The 22,720-nt window shown below is 38.8% G+C and overlaps 1 protein-coding gene across 3 annotated transcripts in view; it reads right to left on the bottom strand.

The window, feature by feature from the left end:
* Positions 1-22,720, bottom strand: part of cntn4 (contactin 4) — a 275,881-nt gene that overhangs the window by 215,352 nt on the left and 37,809 nt on the right. The window lies entirely within an intron of this gene.

Raw genomic sequence — 22,720 nt, 5'->3', positions numbered from 1 at the left:
AAGTCTGATCCAGTAAGGGTTATATAAAAGCATACCAGGCCAAATTTCCATTAAGGGTTTTAAAACATGAATGGTCCCTGAAGAGGGTGCGGTCTGAATGTCACTGTGTCATGTTTTCCAGATCTTATTGCACTCTCAGGTAGGAGTCTGACACTACCTGACAATTATGAGGCTCACCTTAAGAAAAAAATCACTGACTGTGCTGCGATCCAGGGTTTCCACAGTAGCACAGTAAATTTCTTCCCAGGAAACTAACAGGTGTTGACCTGGCATCAATATAATGATGCGGGAAAAGCCTTTCGCATTGTGTTTTGACGCAGAGGGGTCAGCAGATTTGACATAGAATGGGTCGGCAGAAAGCTAGTGAGTTGACTGAAGTGACCGAGAAGGGGTCTGTACTGACAGCCCTGTGATCGACCCATTCACCTCTCACCTGCCCTAAGCAGACTTTCTTACTATTTATAATACGTCCATTGCTCTGAACGTCTTATAATAACACTGGTGAAATAACGATGGCATTGGTGGAAAAACCAGTGCACCTTGTACAGATGCTAAAGGGTGCCCTGGGTGTCACACTAACGACGCAGGAGACACTACCCATGAAGCATTTTTTGATCCCCTTGGAGTGAGACCACGCTGATGCATCTATTTTCAGTAATTCAATCATGTATTTTGACTTTGTTTAACCTACACCTAAATATCTTGAAATTAAAAAGTAAAAAAGGTTTTTAGCACCTGCTTTGGAACAGACTCCCCCGACAGGTGTATTCGCATCAGAATCCAGCATTATCTCTGTTTTATTTTTAAATCCATGAAAAGTTGGTATTTTTTATTCCTTCCACTGTGGCTCTAAAACGAGCTGTTACGTCTTTTTCTAGGTCATATCTAACAACAAGCCCCCTCACAGATTTGAGGTATGTGGGACAAAATGTTATCAAAGGAGGCAGGCCTGTAGCCTGATGCGTATCTGTTGAAAGGTCCTGGAGAGGAAGCGAGAAAAACAAGTCGGGGTTTCTCCTTTATCTTAAAACACTTCAGTAACTAGTTTGCAAATGTCTTTTTTTTGAAAAATAACAATCTCTCCTGCACTCATATCAATTTGGATTCAGGTGTGCACATCTCCCAGCTGGAGTCATTCAAGTAACTTACTCATGCTTGGGTTTCTGAGAAAACTCAGAGACCACCCACAGGACCAAGAGAGCAATTTGCATATGCCAAGTTTCCTTGAAGTAGGAACTACTGCACTCCTCTAATAATACATGAATATTTGAATGTATATATTTATAGAATATATTATCTGGTTGGTACAGAAATATGATGGCGCTGCAATGAATTTCATGAAGACAAAACCTTTTTAAATATAACTGTGGTTATCGTGACACCATGGGCACAGTAAAGTCACTATGATCTCACTCTTGAGTGCCACAGGTATGTTGGCCGAGTCACCAGAAGAAAACGTTGGCATTGTATGTTTCTGCAACCCAGATATGCTTTATATTTGTGTTTATATCATATCAACATTTCTCAAGTAAAGTAGTATATGAGCTGACGGTGGAGGGGTGGTGGACAGCGTGACACGTGGGTGAAACGGCTGCAAAGCACTGCAGACCACTGTTCAAGACCAACAAACAACCAAACCGTTTTTTTAGCGAGTCATTGTTTTTCCTGCAGCTTCTTTGCCATTTGGGGGCGTTTAGTGAACTGTTTCTGTTTGTCCACAAAAAGGTTGTTTTGTTCTGTTTTTAAGCGAAAACATTGCTACATTTTCAACTGGTATATTTCTATAAATAGCTTTTTAATTTTTTTTTTTCAACTAGCTTCTCAATCTGTGATTGTACCCCCAAAACCAGACCCAACAGTGATCTTTTCCAACAGGTTCTCATCCCAAGTTGTCAAATATCACTGTTTTGTTAGTGGACTTTCACATCTGCCTGTTATGCGCTAGGTATTTTCCTGCCCCTGCTGTTGGCATCTGGTATACTGCAAACAATGCAGTGACATCAACAAAAGCATGCTGCTAGGTTTAGAAAAATAAACAACACCATGGTTTGGCTCTGCATTCATACGGGAGGTGTACATCTGGTTCCTGGGTGAAAGTCTGGGGTTTGTTGGACCCATCCACCAACCCCTCTCACCCGCAATGTAGTAACGTTGTCAACTCCTTACATAACATCGACACCAACATTGTTTTAAACTGACACCACCCAGCAGCATATCATACTACTAGGAAAGGTTCCAATCGGCTGCATTACAAACTGATGCCACCAGTGTATCACACTGCAATAAAAGGTGGCTTTTGACGTTGGTGTCTATTGCCAAAATCCCTTACAAAGCGGCACTATATGAAGACTGGTATGAGAAAGGGCTGTTTCTTCTCTTACCATAACCAAGCAGAAATGCCCCAGTTGTTTCTCGCGATTGTGTTGGGTACATCCCTACACTGATTTCACATAATGCCATCCAATGTTCCCATTACAACAAACAAAAATATATAGTACGTGCAGTATTCCCATAAACAACACTGACTAATCAACCATTTCACTGCTCAATGTGGTGAAAATCCCCTCGCCATCATTTATCTCATTCTCTGACCATTCAATAGAAAGAAAGAGATCCCTTCAGTCAAGCCGGATTGCCTGAAAGAATCAATATTGGACATTAAAATTGACAGGGGATGTGGGGGCAGGAGGTCAAACGGGTCCATAACCTTTCTGCACCTCAACCTTAATCAATAAACTGATTGGACTAACACCTGTAAATCCGTCTCTATTCACTGATTCCAGCCAGCACTGCATCCTGGACTTGTCGCAACTGTACGGTGAGCTAACGCTGAACCACAGACATTTACATAATCACACAAGCTGTCAGAGCTAAAGAAGTGCAGTGTATCAGCAGGATATCTAAGTGACGGTGAAGCCGAGTCTCGGTGAAGTTCGGCTTAAAATGTGTCAAAAGCTTTAAGGGATGATACCCAGCAGCTTTGACAGGTCATTCCTACACTGTATCATTCCTGCCTCAACAGGAGTTCAAGCCCTGACCAACATTCAGCAGTTTTTTCCGCTATTGAGACATTTCATATATCCGTTCAATGCTGATCATGACTTCCACAGGAAACCAATTTGCTTTAAAATGCAACTAAGATTGTTCAGATGTGCACAAAACTTAATTTTTGTACATATAACTCTCATTGTTTGTTTAAATCAGTTTGAGGAACACTTCATTTATTTGCATATTAGTTCCCCAGAGGCTTCCCAGACCTTAACTGTATCCTCAATGGAGAAACAAGGTTTTTTTGTGAAAAGCTAAATGCAGTTGCAGTTTTAGAAAAGTGCAGACACCTATTATGGTTCTAATTAGATGCACTGTCCAACTTTCAGCCGACTTTTAGTCCAAAACTGGTCCCAAAAAGTGACACTGCACAGACCACACGCAAATAAAAATACAAACACAGCCACACACACACACACACACACACACACACACACACACACACACACACACACACACACACACACACACACACACACACACACACACAAACACAAACTCACACAGCCAAAAGCAATAAAAAACACCCAAACCCCATTTGGCAGTTTCATGCTTATTTCAGAGTGACTTTGCAGAGAAGTTGTCTCAGTGTGCCATAATTTATTCCCCAAGGAAAGTGTATTTATAATGATTTTACCTCCCTCATTTACTAGGCCTGTAGTAAATATATTTATGACTCCCTGGGTTTTAGGCACCACATAGCGCCACACCACATCTTGTTAAGAGTTCAGTCTTTCAAAGACGGGGCAGATTATGTATTTATATCAGAGGAGTTGTACAGTTGTAAAAAGTGAGGGTGTTACACACAGTTGTAGGATGACTGGTTGCTGTGGCCTCAGCTACAGGTGAAAAAAAAATAAAATGAAAACCTATTAGAATATCCAAAGAAAATCCAGGATCCCTTGGAAAGTCATGCTGTAATCTCACAGAAATATAGTCCTAGTGGTTGAGCTCACAAAATAATTGATTTGTCAGGGACTTAACAGAATGCTAATCAGCCTTCTTGCTGAGAGTGCTCAGATGCCACCAGGCTTGGGCGGTATTACGGTGTACCAGGGTATTAAGAAACCCTGAAGGTATGTTTTTCAATAACCCCATAAATACAAGCATTCCTCTTTCTATTAAACTCATCGTATGTAGCACAGCACACACCATCAGTAGAGACCAGACACTGAGCTGAGCTTAAAGACATCGCCACAGCCATTGGTGGAGGAATAAGTTAAAGGACTGTAAATGGTGGGCAGCCAGCAATAGCAGAGAGAGACCGTGGGGAACAGCGGCATGTTCTTTTCATCAAACTTGGTGAATTAAGGATTTTTGGAGCAGTGGATGTATTAACTAGATTCAGCCGTTCTTTGCCAATTGCGTAGCTTTCAAAGCATGTGAGAGAAATACATAGAAACAAGACATCCGGCACAACCTCAGAATGGCAGCGCTGTGCAGTCGCTGGCAGCCAGTTAAAACATTTCAAACTGACGCTTGTTCGTAATTCTTTTAAGTAATCTATTTTAAAAGACAGTAACTGTATTCAGAATACGACTAATTTAAACTGTAAAAGAATCCAGTTATAAATATCTTTTATCTTAAACAGGCAAGGCTGTATTCCACGTCTCCTATCCTCAGTGATGCTACGATGCTGATGTTTAAGAAGAAGGAAGAAGTAGGCCTACAGCAAAATTTGGCAGTTTTTAGATATTCGTTACGCAGGTGTCGTTGTTAACATCTAGTATGTGTACTCACTTGGTGGGAGTTGCAGAGCATATATTGTATGTGAAATTACATGTGAGAAGTGTAAATGTTTAATGTCAGGTTTTTTTTAAATGTGTGTTGTGGGAGAGACACCACTAGGTGACATTAAACCTGTGTAAAGTTGCCACATTTTAAAAAATCTTGGGTTTTTGATATATAAACATGAATTAAGTCTATATCCCTGTCAACCAACATGATGGAAAAGGTAGGAAATGTTTTCACTCTCAGTACCTGAATTACATGCTCAAGTCTGCAATTAATTCAACCTTTGATCCACCATTTTTCCATTATCCTTATATAAGCCTTAATTATAGTGAGGGGGATTTAAGAAGATCTAGTTCTTTAAAAAAAAAATCAATTTATATGCACGGCCAGCAGTAATTAGTAAGAATGTATGGAGGATATTCCTAGTTGACCTGCTAAAGAGCGGAAAGAGAGAGATGATCTTCGGCGGCGGTATTAACCTGGGAAATCTCACCACATGCTGCAGTCAATAAGAGCTGACTGAAGCCCACTGATGCTCTGGTTCAGGGCCGTGCAGAGGCCAATAGAGGGGCAGGTGCTCAAAGTTAAAAAAGGGGCATAATTTACAACATAACTTGCAGATTTATAGAGAGCCATATTCAAACAGACTGTGGCATGGGACATAACAACAAACCACACTGTTGTCATTTTCCCTCACCCAATAAACTCAGAGAGGCAAAACTAAATGAGTAAATTTTTAGAGAAATTCAAAGGGAAAGTCAGCTTAAATAATTTTGTAACATTAATAATCTACAGTAAGGGACTGCTCTTAATTCATGAGGGGTAGGGGGTACAAAAAAGGTAAGACATGTCAAATAATTTTTAAGCACTGGGGAGGGACTTATGGCTTTTTATTTTGGTTTAGGGGAGGGTTTTACAGGTTTAAATGACTGCATTTTGTTTTTATTTTATTGGAAATTTTGATGGTCCTTGACCACATTACAGGGGACAAATGCATCAGTCAGGGGAAAAAACAGCCAAATCTGAGCATAAAACAGATAAAAATCACTTTATTCTCCCTCATATTTGAAATTTGGCCAAAAATAAACTGCTTGCAAGGAAATAATACATTTAAGTAACTTTTTTTTTAGAATTGGAAGTCATATAATGTATTTTCTCGAACACATAATATGGAACAAATGCTTCCATGAGGAAAAAAACATGACCAAATCTCATCTTAAAATAGTGATATTTCATTAAAATCACTTTGTTCTACCACTTATTTAAAATGTGGCCAAAAATAAACTGTTTGCATGCATGAATAAAAAAAACAAAAACATTTGGTGCAATATAATGTGCAATATAATAACGTTTTACTTGGTAAAAAGGTATCAAATGTGAAAAATATTGCTAAAAATGCGGCTCATTCTTTGTGCTTTTTGGACGCTCGAGGCACCTGTACAATAACAGACAAGCACCAGCATCCAAGCAGGGGCTGGTTTCACCAACTTTCTCAAACAATGGCTTCCTTGACCGCAGTAAGAATCAGCAATCAGGACCACTTTTAAACTTATGTTGAATGACTGATGCACAATTTGAAGGGGTTGTTGTGTAACATTAAAGCTATAAATATAACATGATAATCAACAGCACTACCGAAACTTAACATCTGAACTTTGTCACTAACTTTCTGTTTCAATGGTGGGCAGGTCATGGAACAAAAAACAGCCTTAATAAAGGCGTTCTTTGGAAATCAAGGGATGCAAGGGCAGATCCTACCCCCAGCATAGCAGATGCTGCAAGTACCCTCAGCCTCCCCCTCTGCACCTGCCTGCTCTGGTTCCTCGGTGAAACACACGACCTACCATCGACTGAAAGCATCACGGGTTGGAATCCAACTCTAGATATTTGCACAGAATCATCTCCTATCCCTTCTTTATTATGTGCGCACCATCTCCTTTTGTGAGCTCAAAAGATTTATCCAACTAGACTGTATATGCAAGATTGATGCAGTTGCTTTTCACTTGAGAGTGCACCAGAGAGTCGTGCAGATAGAACCACATGAGTGAAAATGGAATTTCTCATTACTGTCTCTCTGATATCTCAGGTTATTTTCTCTTGGAGAACACAACCATTGTGTCTGAAAAGCCAGCCGCGAATGAGGGAGTTCACACAGAGGTTTCAAAGCCTCCCTGTGAGAGTCCCCCCCATACCCTATCCCACACGGTGCCGCCTCAGAACCACAGAGCAGCATATGATATAGAGCAGAGCTGTCATCCTGACCAGCCTGGGTCTCATTACTCAGGCCGTATTTATCCATCCGTGCTCAGGAAGTCTACGTTTATCAGGCCTTTTTATCGATGGCCATCGGGGTCATTACTAGGGATGGACAGTATTTCCTGTGCACTCATAATTAAGTCATCGCGCTGCAGTCATTCATCAGTAAGGTTATAGTTTGACTGAAAGCTGTAAACGCCCTTATGGCCAGCTTTTCTAAATAGAGTTTTGCAGAATTTCAACTTCACCGGAGCCTCTTTGTCTTTTTTATGACGGCTTGTCAGGGGACGTTGTGCTAATTGAGTGGTCGGCACACACACACACTTGCATGATTTGTGAAACCCTGGTGTATGTGTTTAACAAAATCCTTCCACATATATTAAAATCATTTTGTCATCTGGTACGCCCAAGTCATCATGTCCCCAACCCCAGGGGTTTGGATCAGAGTTATGGGAGTGTTAGCAGGTGGGAGAATTACAGTGCACAGGGTGGCTTGTGTAATAGTAAGAGCTCAGCATTTTAAAGCTAATTTCAGCATTACTGTCACATTGATTTCTGCCGCTGCAATCCTGCATTTTGACTGTTTATAAATTTAAAAAAAACATGCATAATAGACAAGAGCAAGGCAGTAAAATGGTAGCATTCTTTTGAAAAATCTATGGCAGGGATACTCAATTTGCTTCGCTTAGGGGCCACTTTGGCAAAATGACAGGAGGCCAGGGGCCAGTCGCAGCAGCCCCTGTGTCTATCATTTTAGGATGTTTCAAGTATTTCAGGACATGTCTTGGATTTGAGGAAATTTCTAGGATTTTAGAATATGTTTGGGAAATAAGAACTTTTCCATGATTTTAGGACATATCAAGAATTCAGGGTTGTTTAAAGGATTCTAGGACATGTTTAGGATTACAGGACATTTCTAGGTTTTCCGACATTTCTACGATTTACAGACGTTTCTAGGATTTTAGGACACTATTAGGATTTTAGGACTTGTCTACAGTTTTAAGACTTTTCTAGAATTTAGGACATATCTTTGACTTTAGGACATTTCAAGGGTTTAGGACGTTTCTAAGATTTTAGGGCATTTCTAGGATTTAAGTTCCCGGGATTTTAGTGAATTTCAAGGATTTCCGGATGTTTCTAGGATTTGGGGATATTTCTAGATTTTAGCATGGAATCAGGACATAACTACGATTTGAGGACACTTTTAGGGTTTAAGGAAATTTCTCAGATTTTAAGACATTTCTAGTTTAGGCTGTCTTCGACTGGCACTTTTTTTGATAAACCAGCTGTAGACTAAAAGTGCAAAAACAATTCCCAGTGTGAATCACTTTATTTTTAATGTGAATTAGAAAATGGCATGGGGGCCAGATTTAGCCCATGGGCCGTAAGTTGACTATCACTGATCTATGGTGCACACACTTGAGATTGTTGTCAATGCAGAATGGATCAGTGCTTTTACCCTTGCTCTTAATGGGTTTAAAAAAAGAAAAAAGAAAAACATGGGACGCAAGTGACAAAGTCAACAGAGACCCTCTGCAATTTGTGGCATAAGCAACGTGTAAATGTTACTGCGAGACAATAAACAGAAAAGACAGTTAAATCTCTATTCATCCCTTGATGGGGGAGAATAACCTTGTTTTATGGGCTGCGCCACAAAGCAGAAAATTAGTTCCTGAAAAAGTCATTAGCAACTTGCTTGTTTTATAGGGGGACATGCCCTCTTGTGACCAATACTGCGCATTTTTCTCTGTAGAAGCTTTTTTTCTTGTCAGATGCTTAAAGATACTTAAATACAGGAGAAGGCTGAGTGGAAAATACTTAGACGCTTCCATACAGTAAATTAGTCTGGTGCTGGTCTGTGAAAGTATACACTGAAAACAACTGGTTAAACACAAACACAAGCACAAGCAAGATACCATAAGTAATTTTAGATATCGGCAAACAACAGCTATAAATATACATGGTATAGATGTACAATAAGTAAATCTAGCATATGTATACATGTATGTAATCAGAATTTCATTTCAGTGGATAATGTCATGGAGTAGAGACCAACTATGCCATTCTTCCCATATATATTATTCCCTCACTATATTATTTAATCCTATAGCATCTTATATGATATGTCATTTGTACCAATCTGCATGTTGATTGATTGTTTTTCAGTACATAAAAAAATTTAGAAATTTGTTAAGAGAAAAAATTTCATATACATATACATTTATACGTACTCAGACTATCTATACAAACACTACATAAATACCACAGGCCAGGTCTTTAGTTTTGAAATAATCTAAGATCTGGGATTAAATTAAATACTCCTACACAGAATGTTTATTGTAGAAAGTTATTCAACATTTTACAATTTTATAATTTCAATGAACAAATAAATTCTAAAAGAATGATACATACTTTATGTCATGTAGAGCCTTGCTAAAGTATCTTTAATCATTATTTAACCAACTCACCTGAAAAAAAATGTTGGAGTTGTGGGTTTCAGCAAACCGTAGATACACTATATTTTTACATAATTATATTGCAGATACAACAATGACATTTTAGGCCTTCACAACACTGTGATTGATGTGCGGTTAGGGTAGGCAAAAAAAACACATGGTCATGGATAGGAAAAGATTATGGGCTTAAAAAAAAAAAGTTTTGGTGGCACAGTCATGGCTGGGATGCCATCGATGTCACTGTTTAAAAACAGCCACTTTTCATGGTAATATCCCCAGTGGAAAAACAGGTCACTAAACAAAACCCACATCTGGCGGCTAAAAAGTAACTACAAATTACCCACTTTTGGTGGCTATGATGCTGCTGGAAAAACCGAGATTGTTTGTTATAAAACACCTACTATTAGTGGTCATAAAGCTGCTGGAAACACAGTGACAGTTTGCTATAAAACACCTACTTTTTGATAGCTAAAAAGACAAACACACACAGTAACCGTTTGCTATAAAGCTCCCACTTTTGGTGGCTAAAAAGCTGCTGTAAACAGTAACAGGTTGCTACCAAACACGCGTGTTTGGTAGCTAAAAAGCTACTGGAAACACTGACAGTTTGCTATAAACACCCACTTTGGTGGTTAAAAAGCTGCTGGAAACGCAGTGACTGTGCTATAAAACACAGACTTTTGGCGGCTAAATAAACTGCTGGAAATACAGCGACATTTTACTATGAAACACCCACTGAAAACATAGTAACAGACTGCTGCAAAAGACCCACTTTTGTTACCTAAAAAGCTGCCAAAAATACAGCAATCACTAAAGCCTCACTAAAAAACATCATATATTTTTCTTGTTCTCAAGCTGTGATCTGCAGCATGGCAGCTGTCTTGCCATCACACTATCCATCTTTCGAATAACAAAGTCAAAAACAGAGCTAAAAGAAAGCAATTATCTAACTTATTTCCATGAGGAAGAAATAATAAAACTCAAGCCAACAGTAATGTTGCTATGTAACCAATGGATGTATAAATGAGCAACTATTTGCTAAATTGTTTACAATATAAACTTAAAGCTGATTATATGCCAATGCTGCATTGCTCCTGCTGTCCTAATATGGCCCCAAAATATCAGTTATAGCAGCTTTAAAGAGCAGTATGAATAGGCATATGGATTTTTGACCGAATGACATGTGACTACAAAGTAGGGGAAAACAGTCACAGAAAAATTAAGAATGTCAGTGTATCTCTTTAGGATCCAGACGGGGATCTGTTTTGTCAACACAGGAAAATTTGAGTGGACATGGCTACTTGTTAAGCACTTGTGCTCTCATTGTTCATTAACTGTTAATGAACAGTGGCGGAGTGTTCAGGGATATTGCAGACAGGCAATTAGACAGGCACTCAAACAGAGGCTGCACAGGTCAAAGTACAGCAGATTGATTACCTCTGTCACGTGCAAATGAAAATGGAAGTTGCAAGAGAAAGTACACCAACAAAGGATGTGTTGATGCTGTGTAATTTTCTCCAAATCTATTTCAGGCAAAACGGGATCACGTTTTGAGGATAAAAGCCTCTGAATGCAGAGCTGAAGGGGAAGACAGCAGCATATACCCTGGATAAACTGATGTCGCTCCAGTGAATACTGAGATTTTTTTTTTCTCAGATTGGAAAAAGATCATAAACAGAGGTAGAGTGTAAGGAGGCACAGGGAGAAGTGTAGTGTTTTAAAGCGTGCCACCTCATCGCCCACGAGTGACGCACTGATCTTCATTTCCCTGCTCACTGTAGCACATCTCATCTCATCACACCTTTCCATGTGCTGTCTTTTGAGCAGCTCCCTGGTGTCAGCTGCGCCCGCTGAGCAGCCAGAGGACATGATAACAAGAAGACATGGAGGGGACTGTGTGCTCACAGCACACAGCAGGGACATGTGATAATGTGGGACCTAGTTAGACTTCAAGTTAAGTCCAGTTAGATTCACTTCAAGTGGTCACTCATACGGAGGAGGTAATAATGAGTAGATTAAGTCAACTAAATTTCAACAAGAAATCTGATCCATCCGCAGAGAGAGAAATGTCCAAATGACTGCTAGGAGAGTCTCTACTCTCATTTATAGCCAACACACGTGTCATGAATACACCTCTTGATCTCATACCTAACCAATATACAAATTACAAGACCGGCACCTTAGTGTAAAGCAAAAAATACCATGACAAGAAATTTTTCCCTGCAGCTGACATGATTTATTTCACTAAGCTACTTTGGGGCAATGCAATGAGTTGAAACCCACCTGGCATATAAAGTCAGTTCAGCCAACATTTGTATGTGGGGCCCATGTAGGTAGAAAATGTACTGAAAAGTATCCTAGGATATCCCTATATGGGATTGTCCATGGCAATTGCCTACATAACATTGGTTATGCTTGGGCTACAAGTGGGTATGGGCCCAAAATGGGCATTTTATCTTGGGCCCACTTGAGTGTTCACCCATGTGGACAAATGGCATGGGCCCAGTATGGAACCATGGTTATGTTTAGGTAACTCATAGATTAGGATAAATATGTGTCTGGGCCAAATTAAAAAAATAACTTAGAACAGGGGATGTGCTTTATACAATAACTGAAACCAACTTCATTCTCAAACTAAACCTTGATCTTTCCCCCTCGTTATCCAAAGTATATACTTAACAATATCCAAATTACAAGTGGGAGTCAGTAGGCTACATAAAATCTGGTTCCCCAGTGTCATGCCCAAGGATGTAGCACTTTATGTGAAAAAAAAGAAGAAATGGGCTTTCAGAGAACATAATCCTTGAGGCAATTACATTTTCTCCAAAGCACATTTGGCAAAAAAAAAAAAAACATTTAGTTTTGGATGCATTCAGCACAGTCAAAATCACAGATTTCAGTGTGAAGCTGCCACAGGCATTACAGCACCAACGACTTCTTTTGTAACCATAAAAAGCACAGTTTTTGGACTCTGCCATTCATGTGCACTCATTCATGTTAACCTTTCACTCCTGTCAACTTCTGTAAGTAACTCAAACTTAAAAGTTCTCTGGCAACATCACCCACTTCTGACAAGCAGTTCAATTAAGCAAAGCTAATTAGAGCAGAGATCCAACAGCAGCATCTATCGAGTGGGTTATACAGCATTGTGTTGAATACAGCAACAATGGTTCTTTGTCAATTGTGACAATGAAAAGTCTCTCTATGCCAGTCACTCACTTGTAGCACCAGCCTCCATTGTGGAGCAGCTGAAAATATGAAAAGGGTGGGAGGGTGGATGCATCCTGACATTCCAGCAGATAGAGACATTTGTGTGAGAAGTGAGAATTGAAAGCAAGAAACTGTAATGGCTCGCAAACTTATATTTAAAGTTTTGGGTTACAGTTTTCTGATGGTCTGTTTGCTATGCAGAGGTATCTTCCGGGAATTCTCAGGGCTGTGGCCACCCTTAATGTGTATAGATGTTGTTCTCATTGTTAACATTTTTCAATGGGTCTGTAGTTTTAGACAAGATTAAATTTTTCTTAGAGTGGTCTGAACAAAAACTTTCTCAAAAATAAAGACTGACTTATTTTAAGCCTCAAAAGTTAGCTAACCTATTCCCAAACTAGCCAGTAGTTTTAACATGCTAACATCACTAGCTTACATTATCTTATATTACTAGCAGAGACATGGAGTGATCCAGGGATGGCATTTTTTTTTAAGAAACAAGCTTCAGAGTTTGCAGTTATAATTGGGACTGCTAATTGGGACAACAAGGCCCTCAAGAAGTGCGCCAGGCTTTGGTGCTAGTTCGACCTAGTGGTCACAACTACAACTTCCAGGTGTGTCACGTGATGCAACAGGGCCAAAAAAGACTTCTTTGTATAGTATTACATTTGGAAAGAGACATCTAATCCATGGAAAAATCTTTTTGAGTGTCACAACCCCTATTAAGTCACACATTTCGATATCAAGATTGGATCAATTCGGTCAAAGAAACCTTTCGAAGAGCTGCAATTAAATCATTTTATCCCCATTCGGGTAAGCAGAGTGCAAACCCTGAAGTTAGCTGGCTCGGCAGTGTGCCGTGCCTCCAAATGCTGCATCCAGTTCTCCTATATCCATAAGTACCACAAGCCATGAAGCTAAAACAACCAGCAGGACATCCGATTCCAAGGATTCAAGCATTCAAGTTGTTAAAAGTAACTCTAAGTTCATTTCTTTTCTTTTTTTAGTCAAAACATAACTTTTTTGTTTCCAAAACAATTGTCCTATTTGATTTCTGCCACTTTTTGTTTACTTTGTTCGGTAGTTTTCGCCTTGAAAAAAGGTGGTCAACACATTTTTTTCATGATAGTTTTTGTTGTTGTTACTGAATGAATGAATGAATGAATGCTGTTCAGAAACAACCTTAACATGATCTGTATATAAAGTTAAATAGAAGGACCTCATTTTTTTAAGAAAATGGCCCTGTAGTTTTCCAATAAACGTATACACAGGTTTTCACGGTCTCATTGTTAAGTTTCCCAAGTTTCCCAGGCAAAATTGAGTGGAAAAGGTCAAAAGTATTTACAAGATAGTGTAATGTTGTATGCAAAGATTACAATCAGTGTAAAAGGGAAAAATCCAGAGCTTGACTTTCCTCACACCTTTCATGGTTTTTCTGCTTCCGTAGTCAGCTCAGTGGCAGAGATAAGAGGCGAAAAGCCTGTTTTGAACCTCAGCACAAAACAGCCCTAATGGTCTTAGATCATGTTCCCTCTCTGACACACCATTAAGTGCTAAATGTTAGGAATTGCATTACTGCAGCTTCTAAGATTAAGAGTGATAAGGAAAAGCTGTTATTCCTATCCTCTGTGCTCACCAGCACAGGCCATAGCTTTCTGCTGATGAATAATTCACACAGCCAAATCATCCGCCGCAAAAAGATAAAGGCCCTCCAACCACTCCTCAAGTGTATTGATTTTTGTTCTCTTTGTATGTGACTGAAGAGTGTCAAATGGATAATGGAAGCGCAAACTGTAAAAAAAAAAAGAGTCATAAGCACTTTCAATCAGTTTGAGATTTTTTTTCTGACACATCAAGGACAGAAAAAGTTTCAAAGGTGAATTAAATGCCTCGTGTGAGTTGTGGCTGTTTGATCAAATCACACTTTTCTAAATCTAATCTGATTATTGGAATTTTTCTGGACACAATAAAGCTATTTAGATTCAGATTTGCCAACAAGGTTATTCCTTTTTTTTTCTTTATTTTTATTTACACTGAACTTTTTTTTTCACAAAGCCTCTGAGGGGGGCGGGCTGGGCTATGTTTTGACTGACAGCTGAAGTGTAAAAAAATCTGTATTGATACCTGTAGCTTACAAGACTGTTACATTAATGTATGAATATAGCTGGATACAACGCCGCTGCTCAGCCTTACTGCTAATTTGTCACAGTGGCCGCTCAACCTGCAACAAAATAAAATCCTCTGTGGCCCAAAACTAATTTTCCCCAGAGACCACAATTATAAAAAAAGATGGCTGAAAAACTGTTGACAAGACACCTCAAACTGCAAACAAGGTCAATTATTACTTGTCCATTCAGTTATGCAGTCTTGAATATTATTATACCTCTCCCAATTTTAAAATGGGTAACATCATCCTAAAGTAAAGTCCACAGAACGTGCAGTCAGAGCCAGCATGAGATACGTATATGTGCATGTGCAGAGAACCAAAACCAATCCTCCAAGGCTTAAAACAAAATAAAGCCAATGCAAAAGTGCCACTTGAGGCTGGCTCCAAAACAGAGCAAATAATCATAGACCCCATTGTTAAAATGCTAAATGTTACAGCCGAAATGAACATGTTTACAGCCTGGTTCCAAAAAACTGTTCTGGTCTCTATAGCTGCTTACACTCATGACAACTGTACAGCTGTTATTTTTTTTTTTTTTTTTTTTTTGATAGATGTAGAAGTGTATATATCACCTGTTTATGTTTTATCAGAATTAAATGTAATATTTTTTAAAGACTTTTTGAGAGCACTTGGGGTGAAATTTGATTTAATTTTACAATAACCTAAACTGGAAAAAAAATACAATTAAAAATAAAATAAAAAAAACATAATTCAAACTTTTTTTTCTTTTTTTTTTTTTTCCAAAGTTAGGATCGAGTTTGCCCAAATATTTATTATAACATTAAACAAGTCAAAACCTCTGATCTGGTTAGAATTGGGAAATACCTAGCATTTATTAGTGATATGTTTTTCTAATTTCATGTGCCTCACTCACAGCCACAACACTGCATATATGGGTTTATTCCCCTGTTTTAATTCCCAGCACGAGAGCCTAAAAAGAGGAATTCAGTGAATTATAAAAAAAATAAATAAATAAATGTTACCAATTATTTTGTGATCTTACAATGCAACTTCAGAAAAAAGCAAAACATCCTACCTCCAATTCCTGTTTTAAGACTTTTGAAAGACTTATTCAAGGCATGTTAGTAACTATAAAGGCCTTATTTTTAGATAATGAATCCAATGCCTTTTTAGACTTTTTAAGGATCTGCGGTGATCCAGTGCATTTTCCCCCAGGAAGATGTCTGTGTGCAAGCTTGTCAAACAAGCGAAGGCAGAACAAGATGTGCACCCAAGACCAACGAAATGGTATTATGACAACCCTACAAACGTATGGGGAACTCATGGATGGCATCCATTTACTTTAATGAATATTGCGCGCAGAGCAGGTATTACACCCCAAAAAGTTCTCTAGCTCCTGGGTTTACTTCTGCATTATGTGGCCCGACTTTGTTGACTTGCAAAATTATGTTTTAAATTGGCAAACATCATATGTGTAATTCATGGCACAATTCAAGTGGGATCAAAAAATGTTTCCTCTGTCACTGTCACCGTACATATTTTTCCCCTTAATTCAATCCCACAGTGCATGCAGTTCAGTTTTAGATGAAGTGTTTTGATCAGCGTTGTATGCAAGGAGGTTATCTTTCTACATAAACAGGCAAACAACTGTGGTAAACTTTTTAAAAAAGTTGTTTGTTAACAATATTCAGCTTCCAAAAGTTTGAGAAATGTTGAAACACTTCTGAAGATACTTTGATTTCATGGAGTGTATAAACTGCAGTGGCATCTGAGGAAGCGCCATTGTGATTTTCTGTCACCAACAACTACCACATTTTGACAGATCGTCATCCAATACACATAAGTGCAAAGAGAGAAAAGTGTGCACTGTTTCTGCTGCGCCTCCTCATTTTCAAAGACAATTATAACCTGATCCTGTAAGCTCCAGTTACAAGGATAATAGCCAGCTTGATGAAACATGGATTGAATGGATGTTCCCTGCAGTCCACCTGCTCTGCCATTGGGTTCTTTAAATATCAATAAGTATATTGCTTATGTGACAGCTGATCACTGGCCCTTCCTGCCCCTTCATTCACACCATTCTACACACACCCCTGCAGGCCTGGGCTACATGAACCCCTTCAGGAGCGAGCGTTAATGAGAAATTTCATGCCGCATATCTCTGGGTCTAATGGGAACAGAGTTGGAAGGGAAAAGTTTTACATAAAGAACTTCATGCTTTCAACTTCATGAAGAGTTTGCTCAAGTCTGTAAAGAGAGAAGATGAGTGATGTAGAAATACATTACAAGGAAGAGAGGAACCCTTTGCTGGCTTTTTGTTGAGAGAGAGAACATTTCATTGATGAAATATTGCTGGTCTCTTTATACCCTCACAAGTACAGAGGAAGAGACTTTGAGCGGACATTTGGAATACAGACTTTAACTCATTTACATGACAGCTTTGCTCATTGGTATAACATAATATATTACAAAACATAATATAGGCCTATAGAGAACCCCAGTAATAAGTCCTCAAACTCGTACATGAGTTAGCATTTCATCAAGTTTTTGGTTAGAAGCCTGGAATAAGGTCTGTAGTTAACACAAGCTCAAGAGACATTCATGTTATTTTCTATGGCATAAAGTACATCAATTTGTCAACTTTGAAGCTTTCATGTTAACGTGAGCTTTTTACTTCTGGCGACTGCATTTAGGTTTCAAAAATCCTGCATGGCATTCATTCATTCATTCATTCATTCACATGATTATCTTGTGTAAGATCTTAAGATCAGAGGTTATTTACTGCAATGATCCAAAATCCAATGGAAAAATCCCATTGGCTTTTTGATAAGGGAATCTGTGTGAGGCTAGCTTCCGGGTTGGCCTTCAGAAAAATGTCCTCCGTGGGGTACTCTATTGCATTAAAATTTTAAGATTTAGGATTTAAAAAGTAATGTATCTTCCTTTGATGAGCACTCTATAGATTTATATGTAGACTGCAAATGCATAAATAAATAAAATAAATCACACTGACTGTATATAAAGTAACAGATGTAGCCACTGATGTCGACCATTGCATTGTGGACTCCTCTTTTAAAACCTAGAGTTGTGGCCGTTGCCATCTTGGATTTTTGAAGTCAGCAGTGACCATATTCAGATGAGATGGTGAATCTAACACTGCTAGCTTAGTTTAGACAGCTCATTTACAGCTTGTTTAACTGTGATAATACAAATGCTAATGCGTATTTTCACTAGAGCAAAAAACAGGCTTACAACCTGAAAAACTGAGCTGGCTCTTGAAGTGTCTTTTAGTAAAATGAAATCCTGAACAATACTTTTTTTTAGGTGAACAGAACATTACTTTTAACTTGTGTGGACTGAAAACACTTAATAGTGACATGACTATGTCTATACTCTGTGAATCTGGGGTTGTGCTATTTACGTTACCTATCTAATGTTGTCACCATAGTACGACTTTTCAAAAAACGGCAAAATTTACGTTCTTAATTATGAGTAACTTTAACCTTAATGACATTTAAACCAGAGAGTTTACACGTTCAGCCCCAAATACAGTTGTCAGAAATACTAAAATTAGCTATAGAGACCAAAAGGGTTTAACGTACCAGACTGTAAAAATGTTTATGAAAAAAAGTTGTGTTTTTTAACATGAAAGTCTTTGGGGATTGACTCACTCTTAGAGCAAGCCTCAAGTGGTCATTAGAGGAACTGCAATTTTTGGGACATACACATTGGCTCTCAGCCCCAGAGGTTGCAGCTTGATAAATCATCATACACAATGGTTAAAATTAGCTGACAAAGTAAATTAATATTATCACATTATTAAATTCCTTTTATTTTTTAAAAATGTTAGAGGCATGGCTCTAAGGACGTCAATTGAGCCGTCTGTTTTCCGGTCAGTCCACTATTTTGTCCCAGCTTGAAGTATCTCTACTACTGGATAAATAGCCATGAATTTTTTGTTTTGTTAATCACTGTGTTCTCCAGAGAATAAACTCCTCATGACTTCCCCTTGAGCACCATCAGCAGAACAAATTTTTATACCTATTCTATGATATAGAAAAACTGAAATAAGAAAATTTTTAGGCTATAAAATAAATTGCATTAAATGTCAACTTATGACAAGTGGAACTAAATGAGCAACAAATACCTAAGCTAAGTATAAATTCCATTTATAAAGTAGGCCTTTTGCACTATGTGCATACAACTGACTATCAGTTCCTATAAATATTGCCTTCCTCTGTGTAGCCTCACTACACTGTAGAGAGAAACTATTCATTTTTACTTGAAAAAAAAGTAGTGTGAGAGCTGCCTTAAAATTTCAAGTTGACTGAATTTGAAAACATAAGTTGAGGTCATTAAGAATTTACCTTAACTTGTCTTCTCAAATTCAGTCAACTTAAAAATTTCAAGCCCCGGACACTTTTTTTTTCCAAGTTTAAACAAATAGTTTCTTTTTCACAGTGTAGAATTAACCAGAAATGAGACAACACTCAGACAGTTATATAAAGACAGACCCCAGTTGGTGCAACATGTAATATTAGCATTAATAAATTAAACAGACTGACTTAGAATCAACAGCAGAATTAAACATCTCTAATGCAACAATACAGATGTTAAATATAACAGTATAAAGTCCAGAGCGGCTGCAGCCACAAACACACATATATACACCAGGTAAGTGCAAGCAAGGCTGTGTTGCTAGCTAAGGTGGTTTTAGTGGTTGTTGACATTGTCATCTTGAGAGTGAGTTCAATGAGTATGTTGTACTTGCCTGTCTGAATGGTTTTCTGTGAGTGATTAGTACAGCAGAGTATTCAGTGCATTTATTCCTGTTCTTAGAAAAGCCAAATTATTATTTAATCACCCAGGATGTATGTTTATAACAGATGTAGACAAGGCCTGTTGTCTGTCCCACTGTGGCCAGTCCACTCAGCTTATCTGTCCCTATGTAACCAGTCCACTCAGCTTATCTGTCCCTATGTAACCAGTCCACTCAGCTGATCTGTCCCTATGTAACCAGTCTACTCATTCTCCTTGTCCAACTGTGGTCCTATACCTTTGAGTTAACAGAATGAGGCTCTGCAGTAAATCAGGGGTTACTATCACAAACAGCAGAATGGTGTCACAAACCTCACTGGGGGTGCAACGCCACAGTTAAAGCAAAAGTCCAGAGGAGGCTCCATCCTGAGCATTTTAGGACATTAATCAAACAGCATGATTTGATTCAGGTCACTCAGTGTGCTCGCAAGATACATCCATTTTTTTTTAACTAAGCCAAAATACAATCATGCTAATTACAACCATATCCCATAGTAAGTGTGTGATCCTTGCTTTCATTATGTTGTTCATTTGTTGCAAAAAGTGCCAGCCCTAGCCCTTAAAACACGTTTCTCTTCTGGAGAGTCAGCTGAACAAAAAGTTCACCAGCAGGTTTTTCTCCGCTGCTGCAGCCAGCTGATCACTTCTCCTCTGTCCCACTCTTACACGTTTCTTAAGGAACTTTTTCATTTGACTTTGTTTTCACTCTGTATCAATGTGACTTGAAATTTAATGCAGTATAGTACTTGATGATGAGAAAATGCACAAGTAGAGTAAAAATACAGATTTTTTTAATTAAAAGCACACAAAAAACTAACAAGAGTGAAATCTGTTACCTTTAGCCAACAGGTTCTCAGCCCAAATCTTATATATTCAGCTTTGTCCATGGACTTTAGCATTGACATATCATGGTATCCTCTTTGCTATTTACATTGCGGGATGCTGCTATCAGCGCTGGGATGTCAACAAAAGCACATGGTGAGATTATGTTACAAAAGCACATGGTGAGATTATGTTACAAAAGCACATGGTTATGTTTAGGCAACAAAAGCACATGGCAACCAATGCCAGGACATCAACAACAGCACATGCTAAGGATTTGGCAACAAAGGCACGTATGGTTAAGCTACGGCAAAAAAGACACATGGTAAGGTGTAACAAAAAAAATCACATTCACACAGGAAGCAAACACTGACCTCCCAGATGTTGGATTCCTTCATCACCGCCCCTCCTGCCTGCACTATAGGGACCTCCATGCTCCTGATATTAAATCATTACCTGCAGAGTTACAACCTGACACTGTTCAGTGGTGTATCATGTGGATACGTCAGGTTCTGTCTGGTCGCGTTATAACTGACCACGCCCGTCTGCATCATGCTGCCGCGGTAGCTGTCATTTGTGGTAGGTGTCCAAAGGTGGCATTTCGCCTATAGGCACCTACACCATAATCACTGTAAAAGTGGCCCTATTTGACAACTCCGGAATGAGAACGGGCAGGTACAACCCAGGAAGTAAGCACCTCTGTCTTTACTGTGGCCACTATTTGTTACCATGCTCTGGGTGTACCATAACTCCTGCAAAGCCTATAGCAGCAGTGTTTCACCTCTTCAAAATGCTTACTCAGAGGAGACACAAACTCTCTTGATCACTGGATACCCATTTTAAAAGATATCACAAGTGTCTGCTGAGGATGATAAGTGACTCATCACGGTCCATTAAGCACACGCCAGTGAATGTTCCACGGAGACAATTTAGAGTACAAAGTGTCCATACACCAAGACCCACAGTCAACCATAGACTATTGTAGGCATTACTGTCGTGGAAGAAATGGAAATGGAATTGACTTGTGCCCTCACCACATCCTAATCAATCTTTTTCCCATTGAAGTGCATAATACGGAAATGCATGTACTGTACAGGAAGATGAAAGAGGAAGAGGAGGCAATAAAATAGATACATAAATGCCTCGATTGGCAAGGCCAGACAAGCAGTGCTGCCTCATTAGGCATTGTTTGCAGAGGTCTTTGTTTACTAAACCAATATGAAGCTACCCTATTTAAAAGGGTGTAGAACTAACTACAGCACTTTCATATCACAGAGGTTTTCCCCTACTGCAGAGTAACATTCACTGCAGTGAAATACAGGCAGAGTAAACAGTCACTTTTAATTCACTGAAGTGTGTCCACTTCTATAATATGGAGTACATTATATATTTCCAATAATTAACGGGTGGGAGGGGAGCTCACAAACATCAGCAATGATTCTACAAGAAACCTGCTGTCTCTGGCTGAGAAACATTACGAGGGCAAAAATGTCTCTCTAACAAGAAAAGAAATGTTCCTCTGCCCCAAAACTACTCAATAATATAGAAATCCCAGCTCAATAACTTCCAAATCAAAAATGTATGCTTCTCTGGCCAACAGCTATATACCACAGGACATTGTTATCTAACTGTGTGTAGGAGAGAATGTTGTGTCAAAGCACAAACTGAAACTCATATTTTGGCAGAAAGATTTTTGAAACTATGTACCTCTGCCCTCTTTGTCCCTGTTAACCTTTAAATGGCCAAGTTATGGATTTTAATGCTAACAATGATGATCTTGCTAGACGTGGGGTTTATAAACACTCCGACGGGCATTTATAGCTCCATATTTCCTCTACATGTAGACTGTTAAATCCCAGCAGAGATCTTAGCTTTCTATAAGAGCTTTCACTGGTTAGCAGCGAGGCTTTATGACCACATGTAATGTATAAAATTTTGAGAGAGGCCAAATTGCATTGAGAAGAAACAATTTGGCCTTTCTGGGAAAGCCAATTGTGTGCAATCACTTGTGGTCTACATTGCTTTTAAAATAGCTTGTCAAATTATTAGTTATGTGAAAAGCAAAATGTGTTCAGGCATGTACACACACATTTTGATGGGCAGTGGCTCAATTTAAAGGGAAGGGTACCACCCTTACACACATCCTCACTCTGAATGGTATTGTCTCCACTCCTGATGATGTTTCACATCTAGCCTTAAATGATGCACTTTATAACTCACTGATACATTTTAACAATGGGATCACTCT

The sequence above is a fragment of the Plectropomus leopardus genome, chromosome 2 (assembly GCF_026936395.1).
Source record: "Plectropomus leopardus strain MGB_pleo_1.0 chromosome 2, ASM2693639v1, whole genome shotgun sequence".
NCBI lineage: Eukaryota > Metazoa > Chordata > Actinopteri > Perciformes > Serranidae > Plectropomus > Plectropomus leopardus.
The sequence above is the reverse complement of the archived record's forward strand: the minus strand, read 5'-3'. Positions and strand labels throughout refer to the sequence as shown.